Source organism: Rhinoderma darwinii, chromosome 7 (assembly GCF_050947455.1).
Source record: "Rhinoderma darwinii isolate aRhiDar2 chromosome 7, aRhiDar2.hap1, whole genome shotgun sequence".
NCBI classification, from domain to species: Eukaryota; Metazoa; Chordata; class Amphibia; order Anura; family Rhinodermatidae; genus Rhinoderma; species Rhinoderma darwinii.
In genome coordinates, this window is record NC_134693.1 from 51303035 (window position 1) to 51329966 (window position 26932).

At 41.9% G+C, this 26932-nt stretch overlaps 1 long non-coding RNA gene across 1 annotated transcript; it reads right to left on the reverse strand.

Moving 5' to 3' along the window:
- Positions 1 to 18936: 18936 nt before the first annotated feature.
- On the reverse strand, positions 18937 to 20229 carry LOC142657183 (uncharacterized). Its single transcript, XR_012849833.1, has 2 exons — positions 20131 to 20229; positions 18937 to 19188 (listed from the first exon to the last, which is right to left on the reverse strand). It is a non-coding gene; the product is annotated as an uncharacterized LOC142657183 (long non-coding RNA).
- Positions 20230 to 26932: the final 6703 nt, after the last annotated feature.

Below are 26932 nucleotides of genomic sequence, written 5' to 3' on the forward strand. Positions count from 1 at the left end.
TCTGAGGGGTTAAATGCTGTCGATCAGAAATGTTTTTGAACACAAGCATTGCCGCTGGGTCCCTGCTGAGACCCGGCGGCTATGGTGCCCACTTTGCTTCTGAGCGGGCGCTATATTTAAATACTCTTTCCCGACGTAAATCGCCAGTGGAGCGATGGGTAAGGGTTAAATTAAATAAAGTTAGGTTAAGTAAAATCAACTCTAGTTTCTCTTTATTCATTTGCAATTGCAGCAGTTAATGCTTCATATCTTTGTGATTTGTATCAGCTCCATTGTTGATCATTGAAATCCCAGCCCATCTGTTGACTGGCAGGATAGAGCAGGGGTCAAGGACTTTGTTACACCGGTAGATATACCTTAAGGGTATGTGCACACACACTAATTACGTCCGTAATTGACGGACGTATTTCGGCCGCAAGTAGTGGACCGAACACAGTGAAGGGAGCCGGGCTCCTAGCATCATACTTATGTACGATGCTAGGAGTCCCTGCCTCTCCGTGGAACTACTGTCCTGTATTGAAAACATGATTACAGTACGGGACAGTTGTCCTGCAGAGAGGCAGGGACTCCTAGCACCGTATATAACTATGATGCTAGGAGCCCGGCTCCCTGCACTGAGTTCGGTCCGGTACTTGCGGCCGAAATACGTCCGTCAATTACGGACGTAATTAGTGTGTGTGCACATACCCTAACAGATAATAGTCTTCCACTGCTGACGTATTGAACAGAAACAGCTTTCACAATGAGAGCTACAAAGTAAAAGATGACAGAATCCTTCTGGTCACATCAAATATTAGTCACATACCCTCTAGAGGCAAGATCTACAAAGATCTACAATGAAGAGTTGTGGGGGTAGTGGTAACATTCATTGGGACTATGTCATATAAACGGATATAGAGCAATTACATTTATTAAGCTTCATGCTGTTCAGGGCTGATGCAGTTCTATGTCATTTTGATCATTTTGTTGCTAGTTGAACAATTTACTATCTATTAGGGATGTACAAACATCCCTGTGTTCTGATTTTTGTTCAAATTGATTGGTCGGTCTTTGTTCTTCCAGAGGTACTGATTTTTTTCCACTTGTTTTGGTTTTGCCTTTTTTATTTTTTTTAGTGGGCAATTAAGAAGAAGACATAATAAAAGGTTCATCTGGTACTTTAGGCCCTCCGGTGCCTATTTCACCTAATTACTATGTAGAAGTAAGGGGATACTGGGAGATGTTGATTTATATATTTACATTTTGCTGCCCATCATCTTATTGTAGACCATACCAGTGAATCCAGTACTGATCAGACGCTGTAAGAGGTAGAATAAACAATAAATTTAGTAAATTACAGATCACTGACTGACTAGCCGTTTACTGTCTGTGGACAGTTTTACTTTTTACTTTTTCTTTTGTATTTGTCCACTTCTGCAATGATGACTTCTCCCAAACACGATGCTGCAGAGTTTGTCTCCCAGACTTCTTTGGCTCCTTAAATATCCAGCAGATCCTTACCCTCTATAGCAACACACATTTGTCAGTTTGGTTTTACTCACAATACTGAACCCCGGAAGGGTATAGTCATACATCACAACCGTCCCGGATCCGGCGGGACAGTCCAGGTTTCTCACCACTATCCCGCCGTCCCAGGCGAACTGTAAATGTCCCACTGGGCGCTGCATCAGAACAGCTGATCGCTGCTGACTGCAGCAGCGATCAGAAGAAGGCAGGATCGATGCCGGCCCGTGAGTGGACCAGTCCAGTCACCTGACCTATCATCTGACCTCACCGGTCAGGTGACTGGACTGGTTCACTCCCGGGCCAGCATCGACACCAGTCAAAAAATGGGACATGCCCTATTTTCGGCCGTTTACCCGGCCGCCCGGCTCCCATAGAAGTCTGTGGGGCCGGGTAATACACGGCCATCACCGGATGTGTCCCGAGTGACGGCCGTGTCTTCCGTCGCTCGTGCTCTCTCTCCTCCTCCTCACAGTGCAGAGTGCATGTGAGGAGGATTAGGGTCATTTTTTGCTCCCTGTAGGAGTCGGAATCCCCAATCCCCGGCCGGGGATTGGGGATTCCGCTACAGGAAAAGTGAGTGACTACAATGTCCATATATGGACACAGCGACGTCGCTCACTTCTGAAGCGGCATCCCCGACGCTGTGGCCGGGGATTCTGCTACAGGAGAAGTGAGTGACTACACTGTCCATATATGGACATTGAAGTCAGTGACTTCTACTGGAAGGGGGGGGGGATGTGTGCCACCTACAAGGGGCTGTGTGGCATTACCTACAGGTGGCTGGGTGGCATTACCTGCAAGGGGCTGGTGGCATTACCTACAGGAGGCTGGGTGGCATTACCTACAGGGGGGCTGTGTCATTATCTACAGAGGGCTGTGTGTGGCAACAAATTTAAATGAAATTCATCCGATTTTAAAACGGACAGGGGAAAAAAAACGTATGCAAGACGGGTCAAAATCGGCCATTAAAAATGGCAACACGGCCCAGAACAGAATCGTAACGGATACAAAACGGCCGGGAAAAACGTCCCAAAACGGCCGATTTAATCGGCCGACACTCAGACCCTGTTGTGTGAATAAAGCCTACCTCTACCACTCTCCGCTCTGGCGGCAATGTGGCACCTACAGGGGGACTGTGTGTGGCGCCATCTACAGGGGGCTGTATCTGGCGCTATGTACAGGGGGGCTGTGTCTGGCACTATCTACACGGGGCCTGTGTCTGGCACTATCTACAGGGGGCCTGTGTCTGGCACTATCTACAGGGGGCCTGTGTCTGGCGCTATCTACAGGGGGGCTGTGTGTGGCACTATCTACAGGTGGCTGTATCTGACGCTATGTACAAGGGGGACTGTGTGTGGCGCTATCTACAGGGGGCTGTGTGTGGCGCTATCTACAGAGGGGCTGTGTCTGATGCTATCTACAGGGGCTGTATCTGACGCTATCTACAGGGGCCTGTGTGTGGAGCTATCTACAGGGAGTCTGTGTGTGGAGCTATCTACAGGGGGCTGTGTGTGGCGCTATCTACTGGGGGGCTGTGTCTGGCGCTATGTACACGGGGGCTGTGTGTGGAGTAATCTACAGGGGGCTCTGGTGGATGATTTTTCCATTGACCGGTAGCAGTTACACATCATGTAACTCTGCTACCTGTCAATTGAAAAGTCATCCACCACAGGCACTCCCTCTTGATTTTCATTGTTCTCAGCCTTTTTGTTTGTCCTGCAGCTGCTGCCGCCGTGATGAGCAAATGTTATACCCAAGATAGGAAAAGTAACATAAAGACGATATAACCGGATCCATAATATCTGTGATATCCAGACAGTCTAGAGATCCGCAGTGAGAATGTGCGCGCGTTATTTGCAGAAGGATCTGGCTGTGATTTGATGTGTTTATGCGGAATATTGGGCGTAGTTAGGGGGCGTGGCTTAAAATGTCCCTCTTTTCCGAATTCAAAAGTTGGGAGGTATGGTATAGTGCAACCAATACTGTGCCCAAAAGAGTGATAGTGCCAACAATATTGTTCCCCAGACATTCGCTGTGCCCAAGAGAGTTAAAGTGCCACTAATACTGTGCCCCTGGATTATACTGTGCCCCAGAGTGTTATCATGCAATTAATATTGGGCCCCATAAAATTATAGTGCCACCAATACTTTTCCCAGAGATTATACTATGCCACAGAGTTATATACACTGTAATGTGTTGCAATATGTGTCCCCAGAAATATATTGTGCCACCATATGTGACCCAGAGATATACTACACAGACCAGACCCCAAAATTAGTTCAGACCATTACCAGATTTACCAATTCACATTTTCAGCAGATCCCCACCATCTATAGAAATATAACCTTAGTCTGATGCTACTCTCAATACAGTGCCTGACGTTATTATTGTACCCAAGAGAGTTATAGTGCCACCAATACTTTGTCCAGAGTTATATTGTGCCACAGGGAGTTCTAGTGCCACCAATACTGTGCCCTAAATTTATAATGTTCCTCGGAGTTATACTGCCAACAATACTGAGCTTTATACCTTGCCCCAGAGAGCTCTAGTGCCACCAATTCTATGGCCCAGAGTTATACTGCCATCAATACTGTGCCCCGGAGATATATACTATGCTTAAAAGAGTTAAAGTGCCACCAATACTGTGTTCAAGAAAAATACTGTTTCAACATATTTTCCCTGCATGAGATATGCTGCAGAGACCAAACCCTAATATTAATTCAGACCCTAGACCCAACCCCAAAATAAATTCAGACCGAAGGCCAGACCCCAGAATTTATTCAGAACCCAGACCAGATCGGCAAAAAAATTCAGACCCCCAGACCCTAAAATTAATTCAGACCCCGGGCCATACCCCAAAATTAAACCCAGTTCAGATCTCAGACCAGACTTCTGAAAAAAACTTCCATACCTAGAGCTTGAAATGAATTTAGACCTCAGATCATACCCTACATAAACTCCGACCCCAGAACATACCGTAAATAAATTTAGACCGAAACCGGACCCTAAATAAATTCAGACTCCAGACCAAACCCCAAAATAAATTCAGACGTCAGACCAGAAACCTCTCCACTGCTGGAGTTATACAAAGTGAACCCTGATAGGAAGCGAAAACCCAGATGTTTGTTTCCTGTTGGAGATGCGCCCTCCAAGATATACTGTGACGCTATATGTGCCCACAGAGATATACTGTGCCGTCATATTTGCCCCCAGAGATAAACTGCACAGATCAGATATACCAACTTACATTTCCAGTTGATATTCTCTATATCAGTACAAATTCCTGTCTAATACTACTTCCAGTAAAGTGCCTGACATCAATACTGTGCCCCAGAGAGTTATATTTTCATCAATACTGCACAGATATATATATATATATATATATATATATATATATATTGTGCAACAGAAAGTTAGAGTGCCATCAAAACTATCTATGTCCCACAGATTTATACTGTGCCCCATTGAATTATAGTGTCACTAATACTGTGCCTCGAGTTATACTGTGCTCCAGAGTTAGGGTGCCATCAATACCTTGCGCCAGAGATATCAGGTGTACCAACTCACATTTCTAGCAGATCCTCACCCCAACAGCAAAACAAATTCCAAGTCTTATGCTTTTCCAATACAGTGCATGACACCAGTAGTTAACCCCAGAGAGTTATCGTGCCACCTTGTATCATGTCAGAGATTTGCCCTCCGAGACATACTGTGCTGTCCAGAGATATGCTGAACAGACCAGACCATAAAAAAATTCAGACCCAATACCAGACCACTAAAAAAAATCAGACCCCAGACCTTTAAATTTATTTAAAACACAGACCATACCCTAAAAAAATTCAGACCCAGACCCCAAAATAATTTCAGACCATTAATTAAATTCAGACCCCAGTCCAGACCCCTACATTTACATACCACTCCTCACTGTAGTCGTCATCCTTCCCTGGTGCCGTCGTACACAATATCCTGATGGCGGCCAACATCACAGAAATGAAGAGAACCCGCCCACTGGAATGAGGAGAGGCAAGTAAAACATATGTGTTGCTTGGATTTTAGTGTAGATGAAAGGAACCAGACACCTATTTGGTTCCACTAGATAGGTGATAACTGTTAGATCGTTGGGGGTCCAACCACTGGGACCCTCACTAATTGCTAAAACAGGGGTCCCTTGTCTCCTTTCCCCACCACCGGTGAGACCGCTTGCTGGGAGGATTTGAATGGAGTGGCGACCAAGCATGCAAATGGCTGCTCTATTCAAAGTCTATGGGCACTGAAGGAGTAACAATAGCTCAGCCATGAAGCGGAGTGGGCCGCCGAATGCTTAATCATGTGACACGTAAAATCATCCTGTAGATATGTAATAGGTTGGGATTGCATCCCCAAGTAAAATATGGGTTATTGCATTGATCCTATTATGCTTTAGTCTTCCTAGGGATATGTTCTGCGGTTATTTAACTGGCACCGTGCCTTTAAGTACCCTTGTTTTACTGTCTTGCACTATGCTGTTGTAGTTGTATTGCATTTCCTTCACTGTAGGTGGCACTTCGATCTTGAAAGAACCAGCCAAGATCAGACAAGGATGGGACGAAACAGACTACATGGAGAAGATTGGTGTCTGTCTAATAACAAAGACGGCATGCGCAACATTTGATGATGGCATGGATACAAACTAAGGTGAGGCAGAAACTGGCTTGTTGTCACTTAAACATTGGAACCGGGATGTATCGTCCGGACACCATCTTAGATTGTGTTTGATAGTCTCTAACAGGTTGATGATGGACGCAACAGCAGTGAGCTCTTCAAACTGGGTTCAGTGTTAGGAGAGAGCTAGACGAGACCTGAACTGCAAGCTGAGACAGAAGTCAAGAAAGAGAAGAAGTGTGTTGGTGATAGAGGCGACTGTAAGAGGCTGCTGAGGTTGCAGTGGACGTAAGGAGAGAGGTGATGAGTTAGAGAGAGAGAAACTGGAACTCAGGAGCCCAAAGGAGACTGCTGAAAACCAGGCTAGGCTGCATCCATTATTGGGCCTGTAGTGGCAGCAAGGTCCTGAAGAGCTAACAGTAGGTGAGGGGGCAGCCCACATTGTACGGAGAGATAGTTAGGCGGTTAGAGAGAAAACATAAAGGAAACATTGAAGCCAGTCAGAGAGGGGTGTACCGGCAGTGTCCAGCAACAAGAGAAGACTAAAGAGAAGAGCTGGTCCGAAATTAGGCCTGTAAATTAAAGATGTTTTCCCATCTTGGACATTTATCTTGAGTCCCGGAAACAGCGTAGTGTGCCGTGCTACGCTGTTTCCATTACTCCTATTCACTTCTATGTTAGTTAAGGAAACAGCTTAACTCAACGAGCTTGGCTGTTTCTATACTTCCAACCACCTAGTCAGCAGTGAGAGCAAGAGAAGGTAGCAAAGGGGTCAGAGGTCCTGAAGATAGATGGGACCCACATCTATAGGGCATATATGGCATAACCTGTGCATATGCTATAAATGTCCAAGATGGAAAAAACTCCTTTAAGCAGCACGCCAATACTAAGACAAAAACAGAAGCCATGATGCAAATGTGAATAGAGCCTAATATGAAATCCAAAACGGTAGAGAATGTAAATTTTCACAGATTCACTCATCTCTATTCAAGGTTAAAGAGGCTTAATTGTACTGTCCCGTTACAATGCACTTAACTAAAAATGTTGATGCCTTTTTTTTAAATAAAATAAGTGTTTGATATGCACCATGTAGTTGTTTATGTATGCACGTAGTGTTACCAAACCAATGCAAAAAATGTTACCTGTATTTTACATGTGAGTACTAAGATGTGCAGGCCTATGGTACTGTGGCTCTTCAATATACTGTATATACCATATGTTATATATTACAACGACAGCGCCTATTATTTATGCAATAACATGGACATTCTTTTTCCACATTACACAGCATCACAGTGTCATTTATACACAAGTACTCAACCATCTGAGCTTTCTCATTTTCCCTTAGCTTCCCACAAGCTGGAGTCAGATAAGCCTGTAAGACTCTGTGCTGGCTGTAAATCCAGTGACTGGACAGTGTGGGATTGCTTATGATTAGGTGGAGGTGATGGTGCACGTTCTTTGTGCCAAAGTTCCAAGCTGCTTGTTATTGCAAAGAGCTATGAAAATGGAATAGGCCCAAGTATGCTAAGCTGAGTTCTTCTGCTGGTTACCCTGTACTGAACAGCATTGTGTAACTGGTGCAAAAGAAGCATGTATGGATATAAACAAGAAAACCGCCTGTTAGGTTTTTATTTTTTAGAGATATTTCTCGTCTTACTGACAAAATACAGATTATTTCTATGCTCTATCAAAGTGTACAACCACAAAGAAGAAAGAAGAGCTTATAGCCAATATTATGTAAAAGATATAATTTTATTAACACATATGACAAAACAAGTTTTAAAAGTTAATGAAAGGACAAGACCCTAGTATAAAAATAGGAGCGATTGCTGACACTCACAGTGTAGTGTAGTGGGTATCTGCATCACCGAATAATGGTCATACATACACTCTAATAGAGTAGATTCCCATATTAAGACGTTAGTAAACCATACAACAGTGTAGTACGTCAAGTGATAAGGTAGAGGAGTGAAATAGACCAATGATTAAAGTATAGTACTAATACATAAATACGGTGTTTATAGCAGATGGCAATAGCTTACCCATAGATGTAAAGACAGTGTTCAGCGCTCGCTCCAGTACAAAGACCCCCAACGCGCGTTTCGCAAGAAGGTGCTTCCTCAGGGGGGGATGTGTTATGTATGTTCTGTAAAATGCTGCCCTTATATATTATCACGTGAAACATGGCGCAGTGTGATGACTGTCAGCGCATCTACCGTGACACAGCCGGAAGCGAGGACCGCCCCACCTCCGGCTCCAGGCGCTGGAGCGCACGTCCGGATTCCCGACGCGTAACGGGAGTTCCGGACATGCGCAGTGCACCCAAGGAGACGGAGAGGGAACAGCGTCGCCGCCAGCAGCCGACACAGGCATGCGCACTCATCACATCGAAGGACTTCAAATATTGTAAGTAACAAACTATGTATTATGTATGGTTTATAGCATGTCAAGATGGAGGCGGACCCCTATTAAAACCCCAGTGTTATAGATCGTTACTGAGAGTACAGAGTGATCATAAAGGGAAAAGGGCTATACGACTATGGCCAATATAAGTGACAATAAATAACAAGTGTCCATTTGGCTCTCGAGGACCTAGAAAGGGATGTTATCCCTGTGGCGATTGTAAAGCCTGTACCAGTGGCGTAGCTATAGGGGTCGCAGCGGTCGCAGTTGCGACCGGGCCCCTAAGCCTGGGGGGCCCACGGGCCCCCGTTGCCATACAGCATGTTTTCTAACTAAATCTTCTGTGCCGTGAAGCCGGCACTTCCGGGTTACGGTCACATGGTACACTTAGTGTACCATGTGACCGTGTTGTCACGTGACACGGCTTCCAGACAGAGCAGAAGAGTCGGTGCGGAGGACTCCAGGTAAGCTGCAGTGTAATGTAATGTATTGTGTTGTAACATTATGTATTGTAATGTAATGTATGTGATGCATTGTAATGTATTGTGTTGTATGCGGTGGAGAGGGGGGGAGCGTTAAATCACAGCCCCCCCCCTCCTCCACCGCAAACTGCACAATACAGTATAGTACACATGAGTGTATGAGAGCGGGGCTGCGGCTGTGTAATACAGTCACTGCCCCGCTCCTGAGTCCTGACATGTGCGCGCCGTCAGGATGATGTGATGCGGCCGGCGCTGCACTAATGAGCGTCGGCACTGAAGACAGAACATGGTGGGCGCGCTACAAAACACCCCCATGTTCTGTCCTCAATGCCTGAACCGCCGCTTATTAGTGCAGCGCCGGCCGCATCTCCTCATGCTGACTGCGCGCGCACTTATATCAGGAGCGGGGCAATGGCTGTATTACACAGCTGCAGCCCTGCTCTATAACGGCGGAGATCAGAGAAACCGCTCATCTCCGCCGCTATTCTCCTGAATGCTTCGATCACAGCGGACTGCAGCATTCAGGGGAAAATGAGCAGGGGGGATGCCCCTGGATCTGTGACGCGATTAAGGGACATACCATATATGGGCAGACAGCCCAGGGTCTGTTGAAGGACCCCAGGGCTGTCCTACCATATTTCCTGTTGTTAGGGCATACTGAGGTATGTCCTAACAACTGCCTGTGTACTATCCGTACTCAGGCTAATGTACTGGCATATAGCTATAGGCCAGTACATTGAAGTTTAAAAATAAAATAAAAACAAAGTAATGTTAAATAAAAAAAATACACATACACCTTTTTTATAATAAACATTAAAATAAGTCTCAATACATAAAACATACACATAATCGGTATTGGCGCGCCCGTAATAACCTGCACAACAATTTTTTTGCATCATTTATGATGTGTACTCTGTAAAAAAATAAAATAAAAATTGCTTTCTATCACTTAGGCCCCATTCACACGACCGTGCCCGCAATCAGGGCCCGCGATTGCGGGCACGGCCGGCCGCCGACTGCCACCCGCATTTTCGGGCCGTGCTCCCATACAAAGTATGGGAGAACGGCCCGCAAAATGCAAAAGGACGGACATGTTCCATAATTTTCGGAAAATTTCTACGGCACGGACACCCATCCGTAGCGCTACGGAAATGTGTCCGCGCTCAATGAAAATGATTAATAGTAATTAACCCCATCATGTACCTTACACATTAACCCATTATGAAACATGATGAGGTTAATTACTATTAATCTGAGGCACATTCAAAATTCATCATCACACCTCATCCCTCACATCATAAAATGGAAGAACTTTTTTTTTTTCTTTATTACTGTTGGCAAAGTAAACGAAGTATCGGTATCGAAGTCCAAATTTTGGTATCGTGACATCCCTACACTGTGGGTCGCGTCCCCCTGGGGGTTCGTGAGTCACTCACCAAGGTCCCGGTTCCAATCAATGCTGGAGCAAGGAGCTGACATCTCCTTGATCCAGCATTCCCTGTGCCGAGAGCAGCTCGACGCAGGCAGGTGGGATGTAGCGACATCATCGCGCCTTCCTGCGCTGAGTCACTCATAGTACACACCGGAGGAGGCGAAGGATCCTCCACTCGACGTGGGAACGGGGATAGGTAAGTAATTATGCACATATGGGGGCATTATACTGTATGGGGGGCTGATATTGCGGGGGGGGCATTATACTGTATGGGGGGCTGATATGGGGAGCATTATACGGTATGGGGCTATTATGGGGGGGCAGTATACGTCATGGGGCTATTATGGGGGGGCAGTATACGCTATGGGGCAATATACTGTGTGGGGGCAGCTATGGGAGCATTAACTGTGTGGGGGCAGCTATGCGAGCATTAACTGTGTGGGGGCATTATACTATGGGGGCTGTTGGGCAAGGCATCTGGGCATAGGAGCGCGCAGGGGTCTGATGATGATGGTGGTGCTGGGGAGGGGTAGGGGGGCCCAAGCTGAATTCTTGCACCCGGGCCCATGAGCCTTTAGCTACGCCCCTGGCCTGTACCAATATATGTCGAGCAACCCATTTTTTGTCAGCTGATGGGATGAGACAGTTTGAGATCAGGGATTACATCTCATGTAGCACAACACATGTGGTGTACTATGCCACATGTGGTTGTCCAAAAATTTATATAGGACTTAAGTCCAGGGAATTGAGAATCCGCACAAGGGAACATGTGCGTGATATTATTGGAGCGAGTGAATTTGAGGACCCCACAACCCTGAAAACACTACCCAGACATTTAAAAAAATACCATAAGTGTAACCCAAAAACATTGTCAATACGTGGTATTGACAAAATACATTGTGGTATCAGAGGGGGCAATGTGAAGAGAATTCTGGCACAAAGAGAATGTAAATGGATCGTGATGATAGGATCCATGAGACCTCTAGGCCTTAATGAAAATCTAAGCTTTGTTCCATTCCTATAATCTTTGTCATCTATGCATCTTTTTAATCATGATCTGTCTTATATATGTTTTTTATTAGGCTCTTGTACAATCTGTACTTATGTCTGCTGCCCGAATGGCGGAATGAGGGGAATTTCCAACCTCTCTTATTTTCTGCATCGAACAGTGTAAGAAAACACGGATCTGAATCTTTTTGTAGAATGGCGTGGAAGCAATATATGAACCCGTTGTTTAATCTGTAGTATATTGGGCATTGGCGGCGACGCTGTTCCCTCTCCGTCTCCTTGGGTGCACTGCGCATGTCCGGAACTCCCGTTACGCGTCGGGAATCCGGACGTGCGCTCCAGCGCCTGGAGCCAGAGGAGGGGCGGTCCTCGCTATCGGCTGTGTCACGGTAGATGCGCCGACTGTCATCACACTGCGCCATGTTTCACGTGATAATATATAAGGGCAGCATTTTACAGAACATACATAACACATCCCCCCCTGAGGAAGCACCTTCTTGCGAAACGCGCGTTTGGGGTCTTTGTACTGGAGCTAGCGCTGAACACTGTCTTTACATCTATGGGTAAGCTATTGCCATCTGCTATAAACACCGTATCTATGCATTAGCACTGTACTTTAATCATTGGTCTATTTCACTCCTCTACCTTATCACTTGACGTACTACACTGTTGTATGGTTTACTAACGTCTTAATATGGGAATCTACTCTATTAGAGTTTATATATAACCATTATTCGGTGATGCAGATACCCACTACACTACACTGTGAGTGTCAGTAATCGCTACTATTTTTATACTAGGGTCTTGTCCTTTCATTAACTTTTAAAACTTGTTTTGTCATATGTGTTAATAAAATTATATCTTTTACATAATATTGGCTATAAGCTCTTCTTTCTTCTTTGTGGTTGTTCATATATTATGGAGCTGCCTTTGTGGTAAATTATGGGGGGACGCTTCTGTTTGGAACTGTGCCCAGCCCACAGTACTAATGCTCTTGGAGTGCATATATTGATTATGCTCTATCAAAGTGTGTTGCTTTTATAAATTTTTTCTTCAGTGTTGCTGTTATTTATCTCCTTCTTGCATATGGGCATAATTGTACGCCCATTTTAACCATGCCTTAACACATATGGGTGCAGTTGTGCCCACGCCATCCGCAGCGGGTGCCGGCTGTAATATACAACTGACATCCTGCTGCAACGGCGGAGATCACAGTTATCTCCAATCGATGCTGTTTAACCCCTTAGGTGCCAGGTCAATAGCGACGGAGGCATCACAGAGAGACGGGGCTCGCTCTGAACCCCATTGGCCCCTCGCAAGCGATCGCGGGGTGCTAATGATTGCTATGGCAACCAGAAATCCTAACAATGGCCTTCTGGTTGGCCATGTACAGAAGCCTATTAGTTCCCTGCCAAAGGCAGGACCTAAAAGACTAACTGTCAGTTGAAAAATGACAGCACAAAGTAACAATACATGGCACTACATAAGTAGTGTCTTGTATTGGACAGGGGATCAGAAGATCAGGCATTCAAGTCCCCTAGTAAGTGTAAAAAAAAAAAGTTGGAAAGGCTATGTAAATGTTTGAAAGTGTTTTTTTTTTTAAATAAAAATGTGTATCAGTGTTAATAAACTTTGTAAATACATTTTATTAAAAGTTATTTTTACTTTTTAAGATACAGCTGCTCTGTATTCTCTGTACATGGCAGCTGTATCATTCACTATTCACTGAATTCATCAGTCCTACAGGACCTGCTGTCACTAAACTCCTCAGGGCCACGGGACTGACGGATTCAGTGAATAGCGTACGATACAGCTGCTATATGTATATAGAACACGGAGCAGCTGTATCTTAAAAAGTAAAAATGATTTTTAATAAAATTTATTTACAAAATGTATTAAACTAATACTCATTTGTTTTAAAAATAAAACCACCTTCAATAAATAGCCTTTAATAATAAAAACAAGAATCGCCCTGTTTCCCTGATCAAGTCCTTCATAATTAGAAAAAAACTAAATAATGAAAGGATGCATAATAGGTATCACCGCATTTGTATTGACCTTGACTATAAAAATATCTTATTACTTATGCTGAACGGTGAACACTGTAAAAATGATAAAAAAAACAATAGTAATTTTTGGTCAACTTGTTTCCAAAAATATTGAATAAAAATTGATCAAAAAATCGCAAGTACCCCAAAATGGTACCAATAAAGAACAACGGTTTGTCACGCAAAAGAATAAGCCCTCACACTGCTCTATCAACAAAAAAATAAAAAAGTTATGGCTCTCAGAATATGGGGACAAAAAAACATAATTTTATTTAGAAAAAAGTGTTTTTATTGTGTAAGTAGTAAAACATTTAAAATTTATATAAATTTGGTATCGCCATAATAATATTGAACCACAGAATAAAGTAAACATGTTGTTTATACTGCATGGTGAACACCGTAAAAAATTTATAAAAAACAGCTAAAATTTATGTTTTTTGTTCTCCTTAGCTCCAAAAAAATGGAATAAAAATAGTGCCCAAAAATTGCATTTACCCTAAAATAATACCTGTAAAAACTACAAATCGTCCCATGAAAATCAAGCCCTCAAGTTATTACTTGGAATGCAATGATGCGTATTTTTAATTTTCATGGCCCAATTCTAATACATTTTATGAAACATCTTAGGGGTCAAAATGCTCACTATACCTCGAGATACATTTATTGATGGGTTTAGTTTTCGAAAAAAAATATAGCCACTTCAGAACTGAAGTGATGCCTAAAAAAATACGTTTTGCAAATTTGGTTGAATATTTGAAAAACTGCTTTCAAACATATAAGCCATATAAAGTCCTGAAAAAAATAAAAGTAAATAAAAAAAATGATGCCTACATAAAGAAAACATAGTAAACCCAATTCATTTTTTAATTTGTTTGGTACCATTTTCCATTTTAAAAACAGAGGATTTCAAATGTAGGAAAATCCTAATTTTGCTAAATTTTTGACTTTTTTTTTTAATAAATAAAGAGTAAACATAATGACCAAAATTGACCACTAACATAAAGAACATTGTGTTATGAAAAAAATACTCTCAGTATCACTTGGATAAGTAAAACAATTCCAGAGTTATTACCACATAAAGTGACACATGTTAGATTTGAAAAATGGGGCTGTTCCTGAAGGCCAAAATAAGCCCGGTCCTGAAGGGGTTAAAGGCTATGTAAGTGTTCAGCGGACTTATAGTTGGACTAATAGTAGGGTGTACCTGTCCCTGTAATATGCTGTCCTTAAATAGGGCAGCATATTTTATTGACAGATCTGCTTTAACAATGTAGTTCCTTTGGAGAGAGGAGTCCTGCACAGCCACCCAATAGCAATAGGGATAAGACCAACCAGAGCTTGGCTGCTCTCTCCAAGGGCCCCATGGCAGATGCATGGTTTGCTTTTCTGGTATGTATGCCATTGCCCCTGTCAACTCTTATATATTATTCCATGTTGGGTAAATACATTACACTGACAGACTTGAAATGAAGGAAAAAAAAGAATACTGAAAACGGATAACTTAAAAGGAAGTTTGATTTTTCGAAGAGCTGCAAAATCTCTTTTGTACAAATGTTCCAGTGTTTCAAAGTCACTATGCAGAGACTTTGTTGACATTAAACTGTTGGTTTAAAGGGACACCTTGAAAAGTACAATGTGAATTCTGAATGCAATTCAACCTCTGAAAATTCATACAGAGTCTACACGTATTCCCCTCACTTACAGTATGTAAGATCTACAGTTCATTACCTTTCCTGCTATGTGGAACACATTTCTCCTCTATCTGGCAATCCGTTTGGTGAACAATATTCATCTTATTTAGTAAGGTACCAGAGTTCTGCTGTCAGTATAGACAAATTCAATGTGTGCAATATCATCAGATTACATTATACAGACTAGTGTCCTGCATTGATTTTACTAGATTACAGTGTAACACTTTAAGAGCAACAATTTTACAAATAATATTTTTAGCTGTTATTAAAGAAAAGATGGGTACTCCTTGAATAGAAAAGTTAAATGAGTAAATAAGCAACATTCAGGAAGTTGACTAATTTGATAAATAGAAATTCCACATGCAAATGTGAATACAACTAGACTTAACAACTTATGGTTTAGTTTACAATATGACTAAGTAACACAACTTTTTAATGTAAAAATTGGATCTATGCAGGAAATGGTTAAACCATAGACGTAACACTTTTTCTCTGACTTTCCCAATAACATGCATCTTTAGCTTAGAAGAACTTGTGTTTAATTTTACTAGTGTAAGGCCGAATTCAGACAAACGTGCGGAAACTCGGACATGAAAAACCACTGTTTTTCACGTCCGAGTTGCCCCAGTGCGGATCCCGTTTTCACGGATCCCCATAGCCATGAATCTATCAAGGGATCTGTGAAAACAGAATAGGACATGTTCTATATTTCAATGGACCAAGTAAACAGCCCCATTCTAATACATTCATCCATGTGGCAACTGTTGTTTAACGGCCTTCACATGAACGTACACCACGGTTGTCTGAATTCGGCCTTAGATACATAAGTGGTTACCAAACTTTGCTGTTCCTTACTTCCCAAGAAAACAATAAGGCTGGGTTCACACGTGGCGGAATTTCACTTAAATTCCGCTGCGGACACGCCGCAGCGTTAATCCGCAGCGGAGCCGTTTCTCCATTGACTTCCATTTTAATTTAGCAGTGTTCGTTTAGACGATGCGTAAAATTCCGCTGCGGAGCATAGGCTGCGGAGCGGAATTTGGTGTCCGCAGCATGCTCTGTCTGTTGCGGAGCAGTGGCGGACTGGTTGCGGACTCATGGCGGAATTTCTCCATTGACTTCAATGGAGATTCTAATTTCCGCAATGAAGTCCGCAGCTGTCATGCACATGTTATGTGTGCTGCGGATGCGTTTTGCTTTTTTAACTTGACATTTCTTCATTCTGGCTGGACCTATGTATTTCTAGGTCTACAGCCAGACTGAGGAAGTCAATGGGGCTCCCGTAATGACGGGAGCGTTGCTAGGAGACGTCAGTAAATAGTCACTGTCCAGGGTGCTGAAAGAGTTAAGCGATCGGCAGTAACTGTTTCTGCACCCGGGACAGTCACTACCGATCCCAATATACAGCAACCTGTCAAAAAAAAAGAAGTTCATACTTACCGAGAACTCCCTGCTTCTGTCTCCAGTCCGGCCTCCCAGGATGACGTTTCAGTCTAAGTGACGGCTGCAGCCAATCACAGGCCAATAACAGGCTGCACCGGTCACATGGACTACCGCGTCATCCAGGGAGGTCGGGCTGGATGCCGAAAGAGGGACGCGTCACCAAGACAACGGCCGGTAAGTATGAAATTCGTTTACTTTCACTAGGGAAAGTGCTGTCCCTTCTCTCTATCCTGCACTGATAGAGAGAAGGGAAGCACTTTTCCCGCAGTCCGCAGCAGCTAGTCCGCATCAATTTACTGCACATTTTGGGCAGATCCGCTGCAGAATCTGCAATGCAGATTCTGTGCGGCATTGATGCGGACAGTTGCGGAGGAAATCCGCCACGTGTGGCCATGCCCTTAGTCTACATTCACACGAGATGATCAGATTCACGCACGTGAAAAACGCGCCTGAATCTTGTCCGTTATGCATCAGAATGCTTTGCGAGTGGCATGTGTTATTTAACCACTCGCAAAGCACATCTTTTTTTTTATTATTATTTTCAATTGAATTGATGCGCAAATTACTCACCGCACACAGATGTGCATCCGTGTGCGGTGTGTGGTTTTCACACACCCATTGACTGCAATTGGCGATAGGTGCGTGAAAAACACACCAATATAGGACATGCAGTGAGTTTTACACAACGGACACTCGCTGCGTGAAAACTTCTGCATGTGTGAACGGCCCCATTAAAATCAATGGGTCCGTGTGCTGCGCGTAATTTCGCTGCGCAGCACACAGACGTTATTCACGTTCATCTGAATGAGCCCTAAGAATGGACAGGTCTGTTCATTCTAGAACATAGTTGCCAAAACAATGTCCTACATTTTTCTGCTACGTGGCCTAGGGAGGTGCAGTTGCTTCCCCTACCCAATTGTAGACAACAGAAGAGCTCTGTAGAGAATTGATTTGCTCATCTCTAAAGAGCTGTCATCTGACTGTTCCTCTGTTCTAACTCTCCTGCGCCAGAGCCAGAAGCCCCAGATGATTGCACTTCTATGTTCAGCATTTGGCGCATGAGTAGCTTCTGTAAGCAGTAAAAGTTTCTGTCATGGATGGGAACACTGCAGCTGTTACTTATGGTGAAAGTTTTTACTGTCACTGTGCCTGCCTCTCATGGGAGCAATGCAGCAGTTACAGTTGTGTGAATCTATTATGCGTGGATTTGTTATGGGGAGCACTGCAGCTGAGTTTACACACAGGGCCAGGGCTAGGAAAAAAATTGTGGTGCATGTTTCCTTAGTATTTTGTTATAAGTGAAAGAGTCACATTTCTACTATGGAAAAAAATAGACTATAAACAAATTTGCAACAATAGTTTTTATTGATCTAATGCATCTAAAATAATGAATGAATCAACTTTGTAAATACCGTTAAATAAAAATATCCTAATGTATTAGGCCTATAGGTTCCTAAGTAGACCTATGTTTCTTCATGGTTACAGACTACAAACAAACCCTGTGTAGTCTGATCCTGTAGTCATACACGCTTCTCTATTTCTTGCAAACATACAGTTGAATTGCCAACACCTAAGAGTGCCGGGAAGGAAGGTCCTAGCATGGCAGCACCAAGAACAAAAGCGCTTAAAAACACATGCTAAATACAGGTTTTCTCTACACAAATATAGGCCTTTTATCATTTTCTATGTAACATACGCCCTGTGTTTTTTTTCCTCTGCTTTATTCAGTTTCAGATCAGCATTTTCAATCAAACGTGATCATGTATTTGCATAGTTTGTGTGTATATGTGAATTGTTTGGGTATATGTTTTTGTACTGGGTGCCAGGGTTAGTTTTTTTTTCTTAACTTGATATAGATGTAAGCATTGGTCAGTCTGTTCCTGTTCCCTGACTTTCAAGTCTTGTGACGGCTCCTCGTAATGATGACATGCCAATATTATGTCAGCCAGTTAATGGGAATTAGATTGAGAGAGCAGTTGTGTAGTTTATCACACCTGCTTTACATTTATACGAGCCTGTGCTGTGGTCATGAAAACTCTGCAGTCATTTCCACTGTAATCTACCTATGAGCTCCCTGCCTTAGCACTTGTATTCCCTGAAGCTCTCTTTGGAAAAACACATTTTTTTTGTGTTAATGTCACCATTCCATAAACCTTTTTTATGCTTTTCTCTGTGACCGTAACCTTTTTTCACAAGCCAAGTGAGATGCGGTACCTACAGTATATGTAAAGGTCTTACTTTATGAAGGTGCTGAAATCTCCCTGGACATTCCTTGAAAATAGCTTTGCTCTCAGTTTAATGCATGAGAGACATAGTAAATTGTACAATGGCGTCCTGCTTATATAAACATATAGATGGTCAGATTTCACCTAGGGGATAATACCTCTATAAATTCGTCTTGTTTGGAGGCACTATACATCGGTACACAGCCTACGGCTCCATAGTATTAAACCTCCGCCCAGGCTCTGTGCACACGGAATGAGTCCAAGTGTCGTATCAGTAAAATATGCTGCTCTAGATCCAAAGGGTTACTAGGACAAATGGCACAAAAACATTATGACATTTATGTTATAACCCTGTAAAAGAAAACCACCGCTCATACATAGAAAACCAATACATGCTTATGAGTACGGCATATTCATTCAAGAGCACTCCCTCCTTCTCTTCCCATCTTCTTCTGCCCTTCTCATGGTTGAGTGAGAGTAGTCACTGTTTAAGGCCTTAAAGGGGCACTCCCATTTTGTAATGTTATGGCATATTGTTAGGATATCATTAGGACATTATGATTGGTAAAGGTCAGACCTCTGGGACTCCCACTTATCCTAACAAAGAGGTCAAGGTCCTCTCCGCATTTTTCCTGCTTATTGGCGCCCTCGATGCTGTGAAATGCAATGTAGCTCCATTAAAATGAATAGGACTGTAATGCAGTTCTCTGCACAGTTGGTTGTAGAAAACCCCTTTTAATTATCATTATTGCTATCATGTCGCATTTGCTATGACTAAAACATTCCATGTATATTATAAAAAACACAGCAGAACAGAATTATATTTCAGACCATTCTGTACAAAACAAATAACAAAAACTGTGGGCATAGCAGAAACTAGGACACATCCAATCTATGCTATGACTGTGCCATTAATGCAATCTAAAAGTATGTGAAGGCAAAGAGAGAGAACAATATAATTGTGACACTATTGTGTGACTATAGAAGCTGCATTGCGGTTGGGAACTCATTCAGCAAAGTAAAATACCTCACCTCCACTACTGGATACCATATTTTTGCCATGAATAAGAACACCGTCGGTGTTCGAAACACGTAGGCTCGAGCATCTGCCCGCATTACAACCACCTTGACACTGCGTCTCCTTTCAATTTTAAAGTTATCTTTGTATCAATAAAAGTGGGAATGGAGTATCCCTTTTATCCTCACACAGCGCTGGATCATTTCTCTTTTTTCTCCTACATTACTCACCGTGGGCCATCGCAGGGATCCGAGCGAGGTTCGTGTTTGAGACGCAGGATTGGTGAGTTGGAGGTTTCCTCCTTTTTCTCTTTTTTCACCACACAAAATAGTCACTAGTTAGCATTTACAATATGTCTACTTTATTTTTGCATTGTTTTTTTAATGTCTTTTTATTTTTCTAGGACGCTACAAGGCTTAGAACTTTAGCAACAATTTCTCACATTTTCAAGAAAATATCAAAAGGCTATTTTTACAGGGACCAGTTCAGTTCTCAATTGGTTTTGAAGGCCTTATATATTAGAATCCCCCAATAAATCACCCCATTTTAAAAACTGCACCCCTCAAAGTATTCGAAACAGCATTCAGAAAGTTTATTAACCCTTTAAGCGTTTTACAGGCAAAAAAGCAAAGTAGAGGGGAAATTTACAAATTTTATTTTTTTTGCCGAAATTCATTTGTAATAAAAAAAATTCACACATGTGGCGCTAGTGTGCTAATGGATTGAAACACAGGCCTCAGAAGCCAAAGAGCACCTAGTGGATTTTGGGGCCTCCTTTTTTTTTTAGAATATATTTTAGGCACCATTTCAGGTTTGAAGAGGTCTGGTCATGCCAAAACAGTAGAAACCCCCCAAAAGTGACCCCATTTTGGAAACTACACCCTCAAGGAATTTATTTAGGGGTATAGTTAGCGTTTTGACCCCACAGGTGTTTTGCTATATTTATTGGAGTTAGTCTGTGAAAATGAAAATCTACTTTTTTTCTGAAAAAACATAGACATTTTTAATATTTACAAGGAATAAAGAAGAAATTGCACCCCAACATTTATAAAGCAATTTCTCCCAATCACGGCAATACCCCATATGTGGAAATAAACTGCTGTTTGGACCCACAGCAGGGGTCAGAAGGGAAGGAGTGCTATTTGGATTTTGGAGCGCAGATTTTGCTTGATTGGTTTTCAGTACCATGTCGCGTTTGCAATGTATTGGAGGGTCCAAAACAGCGGAAACTCCCCAAAAGTGACACCATTTTGGAAACGACACCCCTCAAGGAATTTTTCTAGGGGTATAGTTATAATTTGACCCCACAGGTTTTTTTGTCGGATTTCATGAAATTAGGCTGTGAAAATGAATATCCAATTTTTTGACAAATAATATGTACATTTTTTATATTTTAACAAGGGATAAAGGAGATTTGTAAAGCAATTTCTCCCGAGTATGGCAATATCCCACATGTGGTCTTAAAAGTTTTTTTATTATTAATTAATTAATCCTTTCAGGACTGATCCTATTTTTGCTTTTTCATTTCCGTTTTTCACTCCCTGTATTCCAAACACCATAACTTTGAGTGATGTCAGGGCTTATTTTTTGCAGGAAGAGTTGTAGTTTATATTGACATCATTTAAAGTACCATATAATGTACTGGAAAACTGAAAATCTATTTTGTAGCGGGGTGAATTTGGAAAAAACTGTGATTACACCATTGTTTTTTAGGTTTCGTTTTTTACCGTTTTCACCATGCGATAAAAAAGACAACTTAACTTAATTTTGAGTCTCAATACAATTATGGTGATACCAAATTTATATAGTTTTTTTTATATATTTTACTACTTTTACAAAGAAAAAACTATTTGTTAAAAAAAATTGTTTTGTTTCCCCACATTCTGAGAGACCTAACTTTGTATTTTTTGGTCGATTGAGCAGTGTGAGGCCTTATTTTTGGCAGGATGAGCTGTAGTTTTTATTGGTACCAATTTTTGGTACATACAACTTTTTGATCAGTTTTTATTACATTTTATTTAGAGCTAAGGTGACCAAAAAACAGTGATATTGGCTGTTTCAATTCTTTATTGCTTACGGCGTTCACCATGTGCTATAACTTACATTTTATTTTATTCTGTGGGTCAGTACGATTACGGCGATACCATATGTATATAGTTTTTTTAATGTTTTGCAGCGTTTGCACAATAAAATCACTTTTTTATAAAATAATTTATTTTTTGTCACCAAATTCTGAGAGCCATAACTTTTTTATTTTTCTATAAAAAAAGCTGTGTAAGGGCTTGTTTATTGGTTGTAGTTTTTATTGGTACTATTTTGGGGTACATGCGACTTTTTGATCACTTTTTATTCTATATGGGAGGGGTTGGTGGCCAAAAAATAGTGATTCTGGCATTGTTTTTCGTTTATTTTTTTTGCGGTGTTCACCTTGTGTGAAAAATAACATTATAGTTTTATAGTTTTGGTTCGTTAAAAACGCGGTGATACCAAATACGTGTACTTTTTTTTAACATTTTCATTTTTTTCCTATAATAAAAGACTTTAAAAAGCAACTTTTTTTTTACACTTTTATAAAACATTTTTATTAACTTTTTTTTTTACTTTTTACAGTTTTCTTTTTTACCTGCAGCACTGATCGCTGCTAGAATACATTACACTACCTGGGTAGTGTAATGTATTCCAACTGTCAGTGTGACGTCACAATCACCCCGACAGCAAGCCTATGAGGACCAGCCAGAGGCTGATCCTCATAGGCCTCCATACAAGGCAGACCCGGTGGCCGTTGCTACGACAACCACCACAATTGCTACACTATCTCCAGAACTCTGGAGCTACAGAAACAGCGTAGCTTGCCGTGCTACGCTGTTTCCGTAACTACCCATCCACTTCTGTGGGAGTTACGGAAACAACATAGCTCAGTGAGCAATGCTAAAAGCCGTCACTGTAGACTAAGGCTATGTTCACACGGGGTATTTCGCCGAGTTTTTTGACGCGGAAACCGCGTCGCAAAACTCGGCAAAAACGGCCCGAGAACGCCTCCCATTGATTTCAATGGGAGGCGTCGGCGTCTTTTTCCCGCGAGCAGTAAAACTGCCTCGCGGGAAAAAGAAGCGACATGCCCTATCTTCGGGCGCTTCCGCCTCTGACCTCCCATTGACTTCAATGGGAGGCAGGAGAAAGCGTATTTCTCGCTGTTTTATGCCCGCGGCGCTCAATGGCCGTGGGCGAAAAATGGCGCGATAATCGCCGCGAAAATCGGCGTGCAGGGAGAGGAATATCTGCCTCAAAGTTCCAAACAGAATTTTGAGGCAGATATTCCTCCCCCAAAATACTCCGTGTGAACATAGCCTAAAGGGGTTTTTACACTAAGTAATTATCGGCCAAACGATCATTCATAGAACGCTCATTGCAGATAATTGCCCTGTGTAAACACGGCAGCGATCATCCGATGAACGCACAAACGCTCGTTCATCTGCTGATTGTATAGTTTTAAAAACATAAAATATTATCGTTGTTGGCAGCACATCCCCTTGTGTAAACAGGGAGATGCGCTGCCGACATGATAATAATCTATGGGGACGAGCGATCGGAGTAATGACTGCTCGTCCCCATACATAGCTTCTTGTGACAGGAGCAAACGAGTGCCGATCAATGAGCTGTCTCGTTGATCGGCACTCACTGTAATAGGTCCTTAAGGACCTGCACTACTTGCTGTCAAAAGACGGTGGAAGGTCGGTAAGGGGTTAATAGGATGATTAAAACCAGGAGACACCTCCTAGCGAGGTTAATAAAAGTAAAACAGTACAAAACTTACAAAGCAAGTATGCAATTTCATAAGTCACACTATAAACATGTTTGTATATGTTATTTAGGTTTATAAAATTGAACTAAGATTGTTTCTCTCAGACACAGAGGGACCAATGTCTCTGTCTTTATTATCCAATGTGCTTCCAGTTGCAGTACAAAAGAGTGTTCATCAATAGTTGGCGGCTCCTCACCACCCTCTCAATACCTGCAAATAAAAGCTCATTGCAAGCACTCCCATGCAACTTCGCGTCTGAAACGTTGCACAGGGTGAATAAAAAGCTGTTGTTTTTGGAAGTGCTACCTCTGCCCATTTTTGTCTGCCTGCGACACAGAAGGCATTGTATGAGATACTTTCACAGAGCTCCAGTGACGAAAAATAAAAAAAATAAAAAAAACAATGGAGGAATTGCTGTCTTTTTTTCATTCCACCCCAAAAAATTATTATGAACGTTTTCCAGTACATTATATAGTACATAAAATTATGCATTTAAAAACAACAATTCGTCCTACAAAGAAAAAAAAACCTCATCGTAAAAATAAAGTTATGGCTCTTGAAAGGTGGGGTAGAACAAATGAAAATGAATAAAGGGAAAATGGCCAGGTTGGGAAGTGGTTAAGATGCTTAGCCTGCTTGGCTCTGTATTTTCCTTGGAAGATTATGTGGTAAAAGTGGAACTTTTTATATTTTATTTCCTAATAAATAAGTTACATAAAAATCCTTGGATGCTCATTCATTTCCTTTGGCACTATGTAATACTTTCTTATGCCTATAAGGTAGGCTGCAGGGAAAACGGATACATAGCTAATTATGGGCTCTCACACGTCTCTAGTGAATCCAGAAGGTGAAAAGGGTCTAAACTAAACAACCGATTAAGATTAGTGTTTGTTATGTTCTCATCTCCTAGACGTATGTGATTTAAAGTACCTCTATAGGTGATTTGTGTAAAAGTTCGATAATCTCACAAAATAATTTTCCAATCCTTCTATGATAGTATTGCTTAAAGCCAAAAATAAAAATGTCACATGAAGTAAAGCATTTTTCTCCAAAGTTTAAAGTGTAACTAAACGTTTAACAAACTTCTGACATGTCATAGTGACATGTCAGAAGTTTTGATTGGTGGGGGTCTGAGCACTGAAACCCCCACCAATTCCTAAAACGAAGTGGCAGAAGTGCTCGTGTGAGCGCTCAGCCGCTTCGTTTTTGTTCGGCTTTTTCCGGAAAGCCGATGTGACGGACTACGGACTCATAGACTTTCTATTTTGCCCATACTCCGATACATTGATTTCCGGAAAAAGCCGAACAGACACGAAGCGGCTCAGCGCTCACACAAGCGCTTCTGCTGCTTCATTTTAGCAATTGGTGTGGTCTCAGTGCTCGGACCCCCACCAATAAAAATTTCTGACATGTCACTAAGACATGTTAGAAGTTTGTCAAACGTTTAGTTACACTTTAATGGTTTTTCCCCACAGACTTATCAAAAACTATAAAGTGTGCGTCTAACCTGATATATTATGGAGCTGTAGTCTGGTCTCACAGTCTTCTTTCTCAAACAACAAATAGGTGTGATCACTGTGATCTCCTGCCCTCATCTCCCGAGTTGTACAGAGCCATAATATGGCACCCATAGCAAACTATGAGGTCAGACTGTACCGTGTACCACCAATTTCAAACAGCGGCGTACTGAGGCTTTTTTTGTGTCTTATTCATATGGCAACCAATGTAAACATTTCCTGACATGCACTATTGGATGCCATATGGGGGCACTATATGGCGGCACACGCGGTGCCTATGGATCCTTAGTGTGGAGCCATTGACACACCGTCTGCTGCCATATAGGCTTTATCCATGAGGCTTAATCCAACATAAATAACAAGAACTTTGATTCATTCTGGGGCACTTGAAACTGAACATATATCTGACAATACACATTAAATGGCAAAGCAGGTCAGGGAAAACCTTTGTCAGGGCTTAGAAAATTGACTATATTATAGTTGACTAAGGTGTAAGTTTTGTGAACAGGGGCTATTACAGCTACTTATCCTAAACATAAGGCACTAGAACAGTGATCATTGATCAAAGAGAAAAGACATGAGGGCACATAGGAAAGTTAACTGAGCGTTTCAGGATTATCCACTTTGGCTGCATCCATCTCATAAATTGCTTTATTAACCTCATTTGTGAGCAGGATGTAAATGGCACAGTGGAGAGATGAGAAAAGCAGTGGATTCAGGGCGATTTTACTAGCTATTCTCCATCTGCTCAGCCCGTGGTGAAGTGAGCAATACAATAAAAGACATGCCTGAAAAGGAGCAAGCGGTCCTGCCTCAGATGACCCTTAAGCTGTAAACACTTTGCAGAAAGTAATTGAAACGTCTCGGTGTTCACTGTACAAGATATCAAAATGACATCATTAACAAGTAGTAAGACCTCATAGCAAATGCAAGGGGGGTTGGACGTATGCAACATAATACAAAAACAGCTGCTTAGAGAAAGCGGGAAAACAAATAACAGATTCAACCTGTCTACCTGTGTTTCGCATACAGTTTTACGGATTTTTTGTTTTCATTTAAAGGCTATGTAAACCTAATTTTAAAAAAAACCCATTGTATAAAAGGATTTTGAACAACTTTTTTTTATTTTTTTTTTACTTTTTGAGATACAGGATACATAGAAGCTGTATCTTGCACTCAAACCCGAATCCGTCAGCACAGCGTTTGAGCACAAGATACAGCTTGTATGTATCCAGGATACACAAAAGCTGTATCTCAAAAAGTAAAAAAAAATGTTCACAAGAAACAATTAAAAAATTTGTTGTTTTATTTAAAAAAAAATGTGCTCAAAGGTTTACATAGCCTTTAAAGCGGCTCTGTCACCACATTATAAGTGCCCTATCTCCTACATAAGGAGATGGGCGCTATAATGTAGGTGACAGTAATGCTTTTTATTTTAAAAAACGATCTATTTTCACAACGTTAGGAGCGATTTTGGTTTATGCTAATGAGCTTTCTTAATGCCCAAGTGGGCGTATTTTTACTTTCGACCAAGTGGGCGTTGTACAGGGGAGTGTATGACGCTGACCAATCGGCATCATGCACTCCTCTCCATTCATTTACACTGCACTAGCGATATAGTTATATCACTATGTGCAGCTACATACACAAACCCTAACATTACTACAGTGTCCTGATGATGAATACACATGACCATCCAGCCTGGACGTCATG